Below are 12,133 nucleotides of genomic sequence, written 5' to 3'. Positions count from 1 at the left end.
GTATCCCAGTGCGCATGCTCGAAATTAAACCGGAACAAGCCAATGCTTACGACGGTGACGTCATTCTACGCAAATCCCTATTCGCGAACGACTTACGCAAACGACGTAACATTTTCAAAATTCGACACGGAACGACGGCCATACTTAAAGCAGGAGTTCACCCGAAATTTTTTTTAACATTAGATTGAGGCTCATTTTGTCTAGGGGAATCGGGTGTTTTTTTTTTTTGTTTTTTTTAATCGAAGCAGTACTTACCGTTTTAGAGAGCGATCTTCTCCGCCGCTGCCGGGTATGGTCTTCGGGACTGGGCGTTCCTATTTGATTGACAGGCTTCCGACAGTCGCATACATCACGTCACGAGTAGCCGAAAGAAGCCGAACGTCGGTGCGGCTCTATACGGTGGTCTACCAATGTTAAGTATGGCTGTCGTTCCCGCGTCGAAATTTAAAATTTCACGTCGTTTGCGCAAGTCGTCCGTGAATGGCGCTGGACGCCATTTACGTTAACGTCAAACCAATGACGTCCTTGCGATGTCATTTAGCGCAATGCACGTGGGGTAATTTTGACGGACGGAGCATGCGCAGTACGCTCGGCGCGGGAACGCGCCTAATTAAAATGGTGCCCGCCCCATTTGAATTAGGCGGGCTTGCGCCGAGCGGATTTACGTTACACCGCCGCAAGTTTACAGGTAAGTGCTTTGTGAAACAGGCACTTATGCTGTAAACCTGCGGCGTTGTAACGTAAATGGGATACGTTACGCCGCCACTGCGCAACGTAATTCTTTCTGAATCTGGCCCTGTGTTTTTGGGTGAACCTCTACTTTAACATAGGATACGCCTCATATAGCAGGGGTAACTATACGCCGGAAAAAGCTGAACCCAAACGACGTAAAAAAATGCGCCGGCCGGACGTACTTTCGTGGATCGCCGTATCTAGCCAATTTGCATACTCGACGCGGAATTTCGACGGAAACGCCACCTAGCGGCCAGCGTTAATATGCACCTACGATCAGACGACGTACTAAGACGTACGCTTGTCGGATCGAGCCCAGATTCCGTCCTATCTTGTTTTGTGGATACAAAACAGAGATACGACGCGGGAACTTTGAAATTTACGCGGCGTATCCATAGATACGCCGGCGTAATTCGTTTTGAGGATCTGGCCCCATGTGTGTGTGTAAAGGCAGGTGTCCCAATACTTTTGCCAATATAGCGTATATATGTAGGAGGAGGCTGTAGGGGGGGGGGGGGCCTAACCCAGATTCTGAGATCCCGAGCCTCTAACATTTGCAAATGCCGATATCTGGCGATTCTTAAGACTCCGGTGCGATCCTCACACAAGAATGGAAAGCGGTAACGAATTTGCTGCGTACAATTATCCCCATTATCACTCTTCTCAAGCACTTCTCATTCGCAATGTATCAATGCCATTTTGATTAATCTGATTGAGTGGCAGCAATGATTGCTTTGAAGTAATCATGGAAATACGTTTTTTATTTTTTATTTTTTTATTTTTCTTTCTTATTATAAGAAAAATATAAATGTAGCCGAATTTTTGGGATTTCTTTTCACAAACCTGCACATTGAGGGCCAGATTCACGAACAATTACAGCGGCGTAACGTATCCCCTTTACGTTACTCCGCCGCAAGTTTTCGTCGTAAGTGCTTGATTCACAAAGCACTTGCGCGTAAACTTGCGGCGGCGTAGCGTAAAGGGGATACGTTACGCCGCAAGCCCGCCTAATTCAAATGGTGCGTGTACCATTTTAAATTGGGCGCGTTCCCGCGCCGAACGTTCTGCGCATGCTCCGTTAGGAAATTTCACGCCGTGCTTTGCGCGAAATTACGGCGCCCCCGACGAGTTTTTGGAACGACGACGTGCGTTACGTCCTTTCGTATTCCCGGACGTCTTACGCAAAAAAAAAAAAATTTAAATTCGACGCGGGAACGACGGCCATACTTTAACATGGCTGGTCTAAATCTAAGCCATGAAATAGCAGGCTTAAGTCTGCGACGGGAAAATCCGACTAGCGACGACGTAAGAGAATGCGACGAACGCGCGTACCCTCGTGGATCGCCGTAAACAGCTAATTTGCATACCCGACGCGGAAAACGACACGAACTCCACCCAGCGGGCGCCAAAGTATTGCATCCTAAGATCCGAAGGCGTACGAAGCCGTAGGCCTGTCGGATCGAAGCTAAAAGCTGTATCTTTGTTTGTGAATTACAAATAAAGATACGACGCGGCAAATTTGAAAGTATGCCGGAGTATACGACGCAGATGCTCCGGCGTACTTTTTCTGTGAATCTGGCCCTGAAAGTTTACTGTTGAACACCAATATCTGTACATAGGTGTGCGTTTACAACATCTAAAGAGGACCGGTCTTCTCTAGCCGTTGGGTAACAGATAGTAGGGGAAGGGAATTACATTGCTATGACTTTCAACGCCCCCCCCCCCCCCCCCCCCCCCCCACAGCGGCACCTGCATATTGGTCAACAAATGAGAATATATTTTCCATGTTCAGCCCTTTGAAGCTAAAGTTTTAGGTATGTCTATACTCCCAAACGCCAACCGCAACTTGCAGAGGACACTTCTCTATCAGTGGCAGTAGCACAAGGACAGTTTGACTAGTATAGTCTATGGGTGCACGGCAGAAGATATGCAGGAACATATAGTAGTTGTAGACTAAGCCATGCAGGAACATATGGTAGTTGTGGGAACATAGAGTAGTTGAAGACTAGGCCATGCAGGAACATATGGTAGTTGTGGGAACATAGAGTAGTTGAAGACTAGGACATGCAAGAACATACCATAGTTGTAGACTAGGACATGCAGGAACATAGAGTGGTTGTAGACTAGGACATGCAGGAACATAGAATAGTTGTAGACTAAGACATACAGAAACATATCGTAGTTGTAGACCAGGACATGCAGGAACATAGAGTAGTTGTAGACTAGGACGTGCAGGTACATATAGTAGTTGTAGACTAGGACATGTAGGAACATAGAGTAGTTGTAGACTAGGACATGCAGGAACATAGGGCCAGATCCACAAAAACCTGGCGTAACTTAAAAAATCCCATTTAAGTTACACTGCCTTAAAGTTTCTACCTAAGTGCCTGATCCACAAAGCACTTCTCTAGAAATTTCAGGCTGTGTAACTAAAATTCCGCCGGCGCAAGGCGTTCCTATTCAAATGGGGCGAGTCCCATTTAAATGAGGCGCGCTCCCGCGCCGGCCGTACTGCGCATGCGCGAAGTTACGTTACGCCGAGTTTTGAGGATCGCGACGGCTTAAAAAGGTTGCGTCGGGAAAAAAAAAAATTACAGCGGCATGCATTCCTGAGGGAGAACTCCATGCCAATTTTCAAAGAAAAAACCGGCATGGGTTCCCCCCCCAGGAGCATACCAGGCCCTTAGGTCTGGCATGGGTTGTAAGGAGACCCCCCCACGCCGAAAAATCGACGTAGGGGGTCCCCCTACAATCCATACCAGACCCGTATCCAAAGCACGCTACCCGGCCGGCCAGGAAAGGAGTGGGGACGAGCGAGCGCCCCCCCCCCTCCTGAGCCGTGCCAGGCCGCGTGCCCTCAACATGGGGGGGTTGGGTGCTCTGGGGCAGGGGGCGCACTGCGGGCCCCCCCACCCCAGAGCACCCTGTCCCCATGTTGATGAGGACAGGACCTCTTCCCGACAACCCTTGCCATTGGTTGTCGGGGTCTGCGGGCGGAGGCTTATCGGAATCTGGGAGTCCCCTCAAATAAGGGGGCCCCCAGATACCGGCCCCCCACCCTAAGTGAATGGATATGGGGTACATTGTACCCCTATCCATTCACCTGTAGGCAAAAAGTAAAAGTTAATAAACACACAACACAAGGCTTTTTAAAATATTTTATTATTCTGCTCCGGATGCCCCCCCTGTCTTCGTTATTAGCTCAATTAGCAGGGGGGGCTTCTTCTTCCGCTTTCCGGGGGTCTTCCACTCTCCGGGGGTCTTCCGCTCTCCGGGGGTCTTCTCCGCTCTCCGGGGGGGGGCTTCTCCGGACTCCGGGGGGCTTCTTTCATCTTCTCCCCTCTTCCGCTGTTGACTCGGCAAACCCCGGTTCTTCTGCAGCTCTCCGGTGCCTTCTTCTTCAGCGCTGGCTGCCTGCTATGTTTGTGTGTTAGCTCGATTTCAAACAGGCAGCCAGCGCGGTCTTCTGTGGCGTCAGGGTCTTCTGGTCTTCTCCCCTCTTCCGATGTTGCCTCGTCGCCTGTTGTCGCTGTAATGATGGAAGCGCGCCTTGCATCACATTTATATAGGCATCACCGTCCCATCATGCTCCGGCAGGTACCCACGTGGTGGGTGCCTACCCACGTGCACCCACCACGTGGGTACCTGCCGGAGCATGATGGGACGGTGATGCCTATATAAATGGGATGCAAGGCGCGCTTCCATCATTACAGCGACAACAGGCGACGAGGCAACATCGGAAGAGGGGAGAAGACCAGAAGACCCTGACGCCACAGAAGACCGCGCTGGCTGCCTGTTTGAAATCGAGCTAACACACAAACATAGCAGGCAGCCAGCGCTGAAGAAGAAGGCACCGGAGAGCTGCAGAAGAACCGGGGTTTGCCGAGTCAACAGCGGAAGAGGGGAGAAGATGGAAGAAGCCCCCCGGAGTCCGGAGAAGCCCCCCCCGGAGAGCGGAGAAGACCCCCGGAGAGCGGAAGACCCCCGGAGAGTGGAAGACCCCCGGAGAGCGGAAGAAGAAGCCCCCCCTGCTAATTGAGCTAATAACGAAGACAGGGGGGGCATCCGGAGCAGAATAATAAAATATTTTAAAAAGCCTTGTGTTGTGTGTTTATTAACTTTTACTTTTTGCCTACAGGTGAATGGATAGGGGTACGATGTACCCCATATCCATTCACTTAGGGTGGGGGGCCGGTATCTGGGGGCCCCCTTATTTGAGGGGACTCCCAGATTCCGATAAGCCTCCGCCCGCAGACCCCGACAACCAATGGCAAGGGTTGTCGGGAAGAGGTCCTGTCCTCATCAACATGGGGACAGGGTGCTCTGGGGTGGGGGGGCCCGCAGTGCGCCCCCCTGCCCCAGAGCACCCAACCCCCCCATGTTGAGGGCATGTGGCCTGGCACGGCTCAGGAGGGGGGGGCGCTCGCTCGTCCCCACTCCCATTCCTGACCGGCCGGGTAGCGTGCTTTGGATACGGGTCTGGTATGGATTGTAGGGGGACCCCCTACGTCGATTTTTCGGCGTAGGGGGGGTCCCCTTACAACCCATACCAGACCTAAGGGCCTGGTATGCTCCTGGGGGGGAACCCATGCCGGTTTTGTTTTTACAAATTGCCGTGGAGTTCTCCCTCGGGAAAGCATACCAAATGCCGTCGCTGGAATGGGCTTTTACAAGGTGTGACTAGTTTACACTTTGTAGAACCAGCCCTAATTTTACACTTGCAAAATAACACTTACGGCGCAAAAAGGAAGCTGGAAAGCTTTGTGGATCGCCTTAAGTGCTAATTTGCATACTAGCAACGGCATTTCGACTCGAAATGCCCCCAGCGGCGGATGCGGTACTGCATCCTAAGATTCGGCAGTGTAATTCAATTACACATGCCGGATCTTCTGCCTAACTTTGGAAAAAGCCTTTTGAGGATCGTTTCCAAAGTTACACACAGACTGAACAGCAGTTAAGTCGGAGTATCTCTTTTGTGGATCTGGCCCATAGAGTAGTTGTAGACTAGGCCATGCAGGAACATATAGTAGTTGTGGGAACATAGAGTAGTTGAAGACTAGGACATGCAAGAACATAGAGTAGTTGTAGACTAGGACATGCAGGAACATATAGTAGTTGTAGACTAGGACATGCAGGAACATAGAGTAGTTGTAGACTAGGACATGCAGGAACATAGAGTAGTTGTAGACTAGGACATGCAGGAACATAGAGTAGTTGTAGACTAGGACATGCAGGAACATAGAGTAGTTGTAGACTAGGACATGCAGGAACATACCATAGTTGTAGACTATGACATGCAGGAACATACCATAGTACAGGGCCGTCTTTAATATGGTTTGGGCCCAGGGCAAACATTTTTTTTGGGCCCCCCTCCAGCTTATTTTGGGCCTGGCTGGTTCACATGTATGTTTTGGCGGTCCTCATTTGTGCAGGTACAGCAGCCCATTGATTTGAATAGGCTGCCATGCCTTTGTTTCCTGCAGAAAAAAGGTGCATTCAGCATTTTAAAAATACAGTTGCCTTGAAATCCATTCTGCTTTTGCACCATGCTACTTACCTGCAGTTCTTGCACACACAAACGCACTGTGTTTTTAAAAGCGTGGCCTAAACATCTAAAAATGCAGCAAGTTTGACAGTGCGGGAACTGCAGATAAGTCACAGCAGACAGCAGAATGGACAGACAGTGCTGTATTTCAGTGCTTGATGGGCATAGGCGTGCCGTGTGCGCAGCCTATTACATGAGGCATGCGCTTTTCTTTGCAGGAAACGCAGGCATGGCGGCCCATTCAAATGAATGGGCTGCTGTGCCTGCGCAAATGTGGGCCGCCAAAACACATACATGTGAACCAGCCAGGCCCAAAATAAGCCCATCAAGCAGTTAAATACAGACAGTAATGTCATGTACTCTGAGGCTTTACTCAGCCTGGACTGCAGGTCTGGTCTGTGATTTAAGGAGTTCCTCTATTTTACACATGGCATGGCATGGGGTCCCATGGCGCTAAAGCAGAATGGACAGACGGTGCTGTGACCCCCATGCCATGCCATGTGTAAAATAGAGGAACTTTTTAAAACACTGACCAGACCTGCAGTGAATCATCAAATATAAAGACTTTGGGCACACTCTACAGAAAACTTCAATTTACAATATAGATTAGCAAACAGTGACATACCTTGAGGAGCAGGACATGAAGAAGTCAGCCTCAGGAAGAGCAAACTGGGGATGTTATAAAATCACATTCTAATTCACTTTTATATGCAAGCAGCACCCAGTGGCAGGAAGGGAGAAGTGCACGTCTAAAGGGAAGTCAGGGGTGCTGTACATTTTAAAACACTGGGAAGGGAAGCAGTACTGTCACTGGCTGCGTGCCGCTGATGATTTTCGGCCTGATTTGTAGGCAGCACAGGGGCTTAACGGGAGGCAGGGCCGCCATCAGGAATTATAGGGCCACTTACACAGCTTCAGGCATGGGCCCCCTGGAGCAGAGAACCGGGATGGGGGGTGCTGCCGCCTGAAATTGAGAAGCAGGGGGGGGGCTGCCGCAAATTTAGAAGCGGGGGGCCCTTTACAAAAAAAGAAATAAAGAAAGAAATAAAGAAAAATATATATAAAAAAGGGGTGTAGCCATCCGGGGCCCTGGGGACCTCTGGGCCCTTTAATAAAAAGAAAAAAAGAAATAAAAAATATATATAAAAAATATATTTTAAAAAGGGGGTTGCCATCTGGGGCCCTGGGGACCTCTGGGCCCTTTAATATTTTTTTTTTAATAAAAATAAATTACAAAAAAAAGGGGGTTGCCATCCGGGACCTCTGGGCCCTTTAATAAAAAATATATATAAAGAAACATTTATAAAAAAAAAAAGGGGGGGTTGCCATCCAGGGCCCTGGGGACCTCTGGGCCCTTAAATAAAAAATAAATAAAAAAAATATATAAACATTTATAAAAAAATAAACATTTATAAAAAAAGATAAAGGGTGTTTGCCACATGGGGACCTCTGAGCCCTTTAATAAAAAAAAAAATATATATATATATATATATATATATATATAATATATATATATATATATATATATATATATATATATATATATATATATATATATATATATATATATATATATATATATATATATAAAAAGAAAAAAAAGAAATAAAATATATAAAAAAAATGTTTTTTATAAAAAAAAGGGGGGTTGCCATCCGGGGACCTCTGGGTCCTATAATAATAATAATAAACATTTTTATATATATATATATATATATATATATATAAATAAACAGATTTTTTTTTATAAAAAAAAGGGGGGTTGTCATCCGGGGCCCTGGGGAACTATGGGCCCCTGGGGACCCCCAGACCTCTAAAAAAAATTGGCCCTTTAATAAAAAATAAAATAAAAATATATTAAAAAATTGTCCCTTTAATAAAAATATATAATTTTTTTTTTATTTAAAAATAAATAAAAAAAAAGGGGGGGTTGCCATCTGGGGCCCTGGGGTCCTCCGGGCCCCTGGGGTCCTCCTGGCCCCTAAAAAAAATAAAAAAAAAAAAAAAAATTTTTTTTTTTTTAAAGGGGGTTGCTTTGGGCCCCCAAAAGTGACAGGGCCCAGGGCACCTGCCCCATTTGCCCTGCGGTAAAGACGGCCCTGTGTAGACTATGACATGCAGGGACATACCATAGTTGTAGACTAGGACATTCAGGAACATACCATAGTTGTAGACTGGGACATGCAGCAACATAGAGTAGTTGTAGACTAGGACATGCAGGAACAGGGCCGGCCTTTGCGGTGTGCGGGTTGTGCGACCGCACAGAGCGCCATGACAACGGGGGCGCTGTGCGGCCGTCACAGCTCGCAATCATTTTAAATAAATAAATGATGTGTGCCGGGAGGCCGCCGTCCGGGTCCCTGCTCAGCAGGCAGCCAGCACGGCACCCGGCGCTGCAGAGGGGGGGAGGCGCCGACGCGCCCGAAGTGTCTGACAAGACACTCACACTGGTCCCTGCTGGCTGGCACGCCCTCCGTTCCTCCTCTCCTCCTCTCCTCCGCTCCTCCGCGTCTTGTCTCAGGTCAGGTGGTACTGTCCTGGGTAGCGCGGCGCCGTTGCGTGCATGCGTAATGCATGCAGTTCAAAGTCTAACGGCGGGACCAGAACAGGACGGGACTGAAGAAAAGTAATGGTAAGGCCGCCCGTCCCCTCCACCTTATCTAGAAGGCTGATAGGTGTCATCCCTCCTCCCACCTCACCTGTTTCCCAGGCACCAGATGTGAGCCAGTTTTTTTAAAAAAACGTAAAAAAAATAAATGGTCTTTTGTTGGAAAAAATAAAAAAGGAAAAAAATAAAACACAGAGGTGATCAAAAACCACCCGCAGTCGTCAGCTTAAGTAATGCAGTGCACATATACAAAATGGCCTGCCATGAAGGGGGGGGGGGGGGGGCGTAAATCACTGATTAACCACGTGACCTCTGGAAGATTTACCCCCCCCCCTTCATGACAGGCCATTTTTTGCAATGTGCACTGTGTAACTTACGCTGACAACCGCACGGTCATGCGACGCTGTACACAAATAACAACATTTGTATTTTTTTTTTCTTGTGGTATTTGATCACCTCTGCGTTATTTTATTTTTTCCTTGTTTTTTTATTTTATATTTTTTTTTTTAAGACAAAATTTGAAAAAAAGAAAAAGAAAATGTTACTTTCTGCTATATAACTTGGGCCCCTTTCACACGGGGCGGATCAGTAATGATCCGCCTCCGTGTGTCCGTACAGCTCAGCGGGGATCCTCCGTAAAATCCCCGCTGAGCTGGCAACTGACAGGGCGGTCCCCGCACACTGTGCAGGGACCGCCCTGTCTTTCCTCCGCTCTCCCCTATAGGGGATCGGATGAATACGGACCGTATGTCCGTGTTCATCCGATCCGGCAGACGGAAGAAAAATAGGATTTCTTCCGTCCAATTTTGCGGAGGCGGACAAATTACGGGTGTCGCTGACACCCGTAATCACATAGGGACCCATGTATGTCCCGTTTTCATCCGCAACGGACAGATGAAAATGCGGACATACGGTCCGCACGTGTGAAAGGGGCCTTATTCAATTTTTTTTTTGTGCTTCAGGAGGGCCATTTGGAGTACAAAAGGTCCTGATGTCAGTGGGGAAAAAACAATGCTCCATCTTTGGTGTCAATGGGAGAAATTGTGCCCCATAATTGGTGTCATTAAGAGATATTGTGTCCCATCATTGATGTCAGTGGGAGTAATGGTTGCCCTATAATCGGTGTTGTCAGGAGAAATTGTGTCCCGTCATTGGTGTCATTGGGAGAAATTGTGCCCCATTATCGGTGTCATTTGATGAATTGTGTCCCATCATTGGTGGCAGTAGGAGGAATTGTACCCAAGGGCTGAAATAAAAGCAAGCAAAGGCCACATCTGGCCCCCGGGCTGCATTTTGGAGACCACTAATTTAGGCCAATGTTTTTGGTACAAAATATCCTAATAAGTGTCTACAAACTATTGGATATATTTATGGAATTTCTTTTTTTTTCTAGTAATGGAGGAGATCAGTGACTTATAGCGGGGCTGCGATATTGCGACGGACAATTTGACACTTTGTGGGAACCAGTGACGCATTAAACAATGCCACATTTTGTGGTGTCAGTGAGAGGAGTAATAACCCATCGTTGGTGTAATTGGGAGGAACTGTGCCCCTTTGTTGGTGTTATTAGAAGGAAATTGTTCCTCATTGTTGGTGTCATTAGGAGGAATTGTGCCCCATTGTTGGTGTCATTAGGAGGAATTGTGCCCCATTGTTGGTGTCATTAGGAGGAATTGTGCCCCATTGTTGGTGTCATTAGGAGGAATTGTGCCCCATTGTTGGTGTCATTAGGAGGAATTGTGCCCCATTGTTGGTGTCATTAGGAGGAATTGTGCCCCATTGTTGGTGTCATTAGGAGGAATTGTGCCCCATTTTGTATGTCAGAAGATGAAATATTGCCCCAAGGGCCAGATAAAAGCAAGTAAAGGGCCACATCTGGCCCCCACGCCGCAGTTTTGAGATCCCTGATCTAGGGCAATTAAAGGCTTAACTGTGTTGCCTAACAAGTGCTTTATGTGTTTTTGCAGTGCCTCAGTGTGAAAGGGGCCTAAGGCATTTTTACAGAGAGGGGCGTTTTTGTAGCGTTTTTTTTTAGCGGCCAAAAGCTGCTCCAAAGATGCTGCTTGCAGGACTCAGTGTGAAAGGGTCCATAGAGATGCATGGATTGTTTGCACATGCACTAAAATTGTCTGTTTATTAAAACAAATTATTTGTTACAAATATTTTTGTCCTCTTTGTGTATGTTTAGGTGACGAGGGGGTGAAGATGGGGGGGGGGGGGGGGGGGCGCCACGGGATTAGCTCGCACAGGGCGCCTGAACACCTAAGGCCGGCCCTGTGCAGGAACATATAGCAGTTGTAGACTGGGACATGCAGGAACATATAGCAGTTGTAGACTAGGCCATGCAGAAATATATAGTAGTTATAAACTATGTAGCACACCCCTGAACTCTGTATGTAGCATACCCCTAAACTCTACAATCTGTGCATAGCACACCCGTAAACTCTGTATTCTGTATGTAGCATACCCCTTAACTCTACACTCTGTGCATAGCACACCCGTAAACTCTGTATTCTGTATGTAGCATACTCCTGAACTCTGCATTCTGTACGTAGCACACCCGTAAACTCTGCATTCTGTACGTAGCACACCCCTGAAGTCTGCATTCTGTACCTAGCACACCCCTGAACTCTGCATTCTGTACGTAGCACACCCCTGAACCCTGCATTCTGTACGTAGCACACACGTAAACTCTGCATTCTGTACGTAGCACACCCCTGAACTCTGCATTCTGTACCTAGCACACCCCTGAACTCTTCCTTCTGTACGTAGCACATCCCTGAACTCTTCCTTCTGTACGTAGCACATCCCTGAACTCCTCACCTAATGCACTCCTGGTATTTATTGCCCCTTTACGATCCTCCCACTGTTAGTGCAACTTGGCCACATCTACCATTTGATGTGGTTTTGGCGATGGGGGGGGGGGGCGTAGTTGAACTCTTGCCCTATTCTCAAAAAAAAGAAAAAAGTCATGGATACATTTATATAGTGTAGATGACAGTCTGCTACGGATTATCAAAGAGGACCCCATGAAAAAAATATAAATGTGGGTTGCCCCTCCATACCAGACCCTTATCCTTCAGGAAGTATAGACGCACCTGCACTTTTTTGTATTTCCTGGGAGGCGATAGATCTTCTTTATTCTTTATTTGGTTGCAGTTAGTGATTTCATCACCTTTAAAAACAAAAACCTTAGATCAGAGCTATTTTTTCACCAATACATCATAAAAAGCTGACTAGAATAAGAT

This window comes from Rana temporaria, chromosome 9 (genome assembly GCF_905171775.1).
Source record: "Rana temporaria chromosome 9, aRanTem1.1, whole genome shotgun sequence".
Lineage (NCBI taxonomy): Eukaryota > Metazoa > Chordata > Amphibia > Anura > Ranidae > Rana > Rana temporaria.
The sequence above is the reverse complement of the archived record's forward strand: the minus strand, read 5'-3'. Positions refer to the sequence as shown.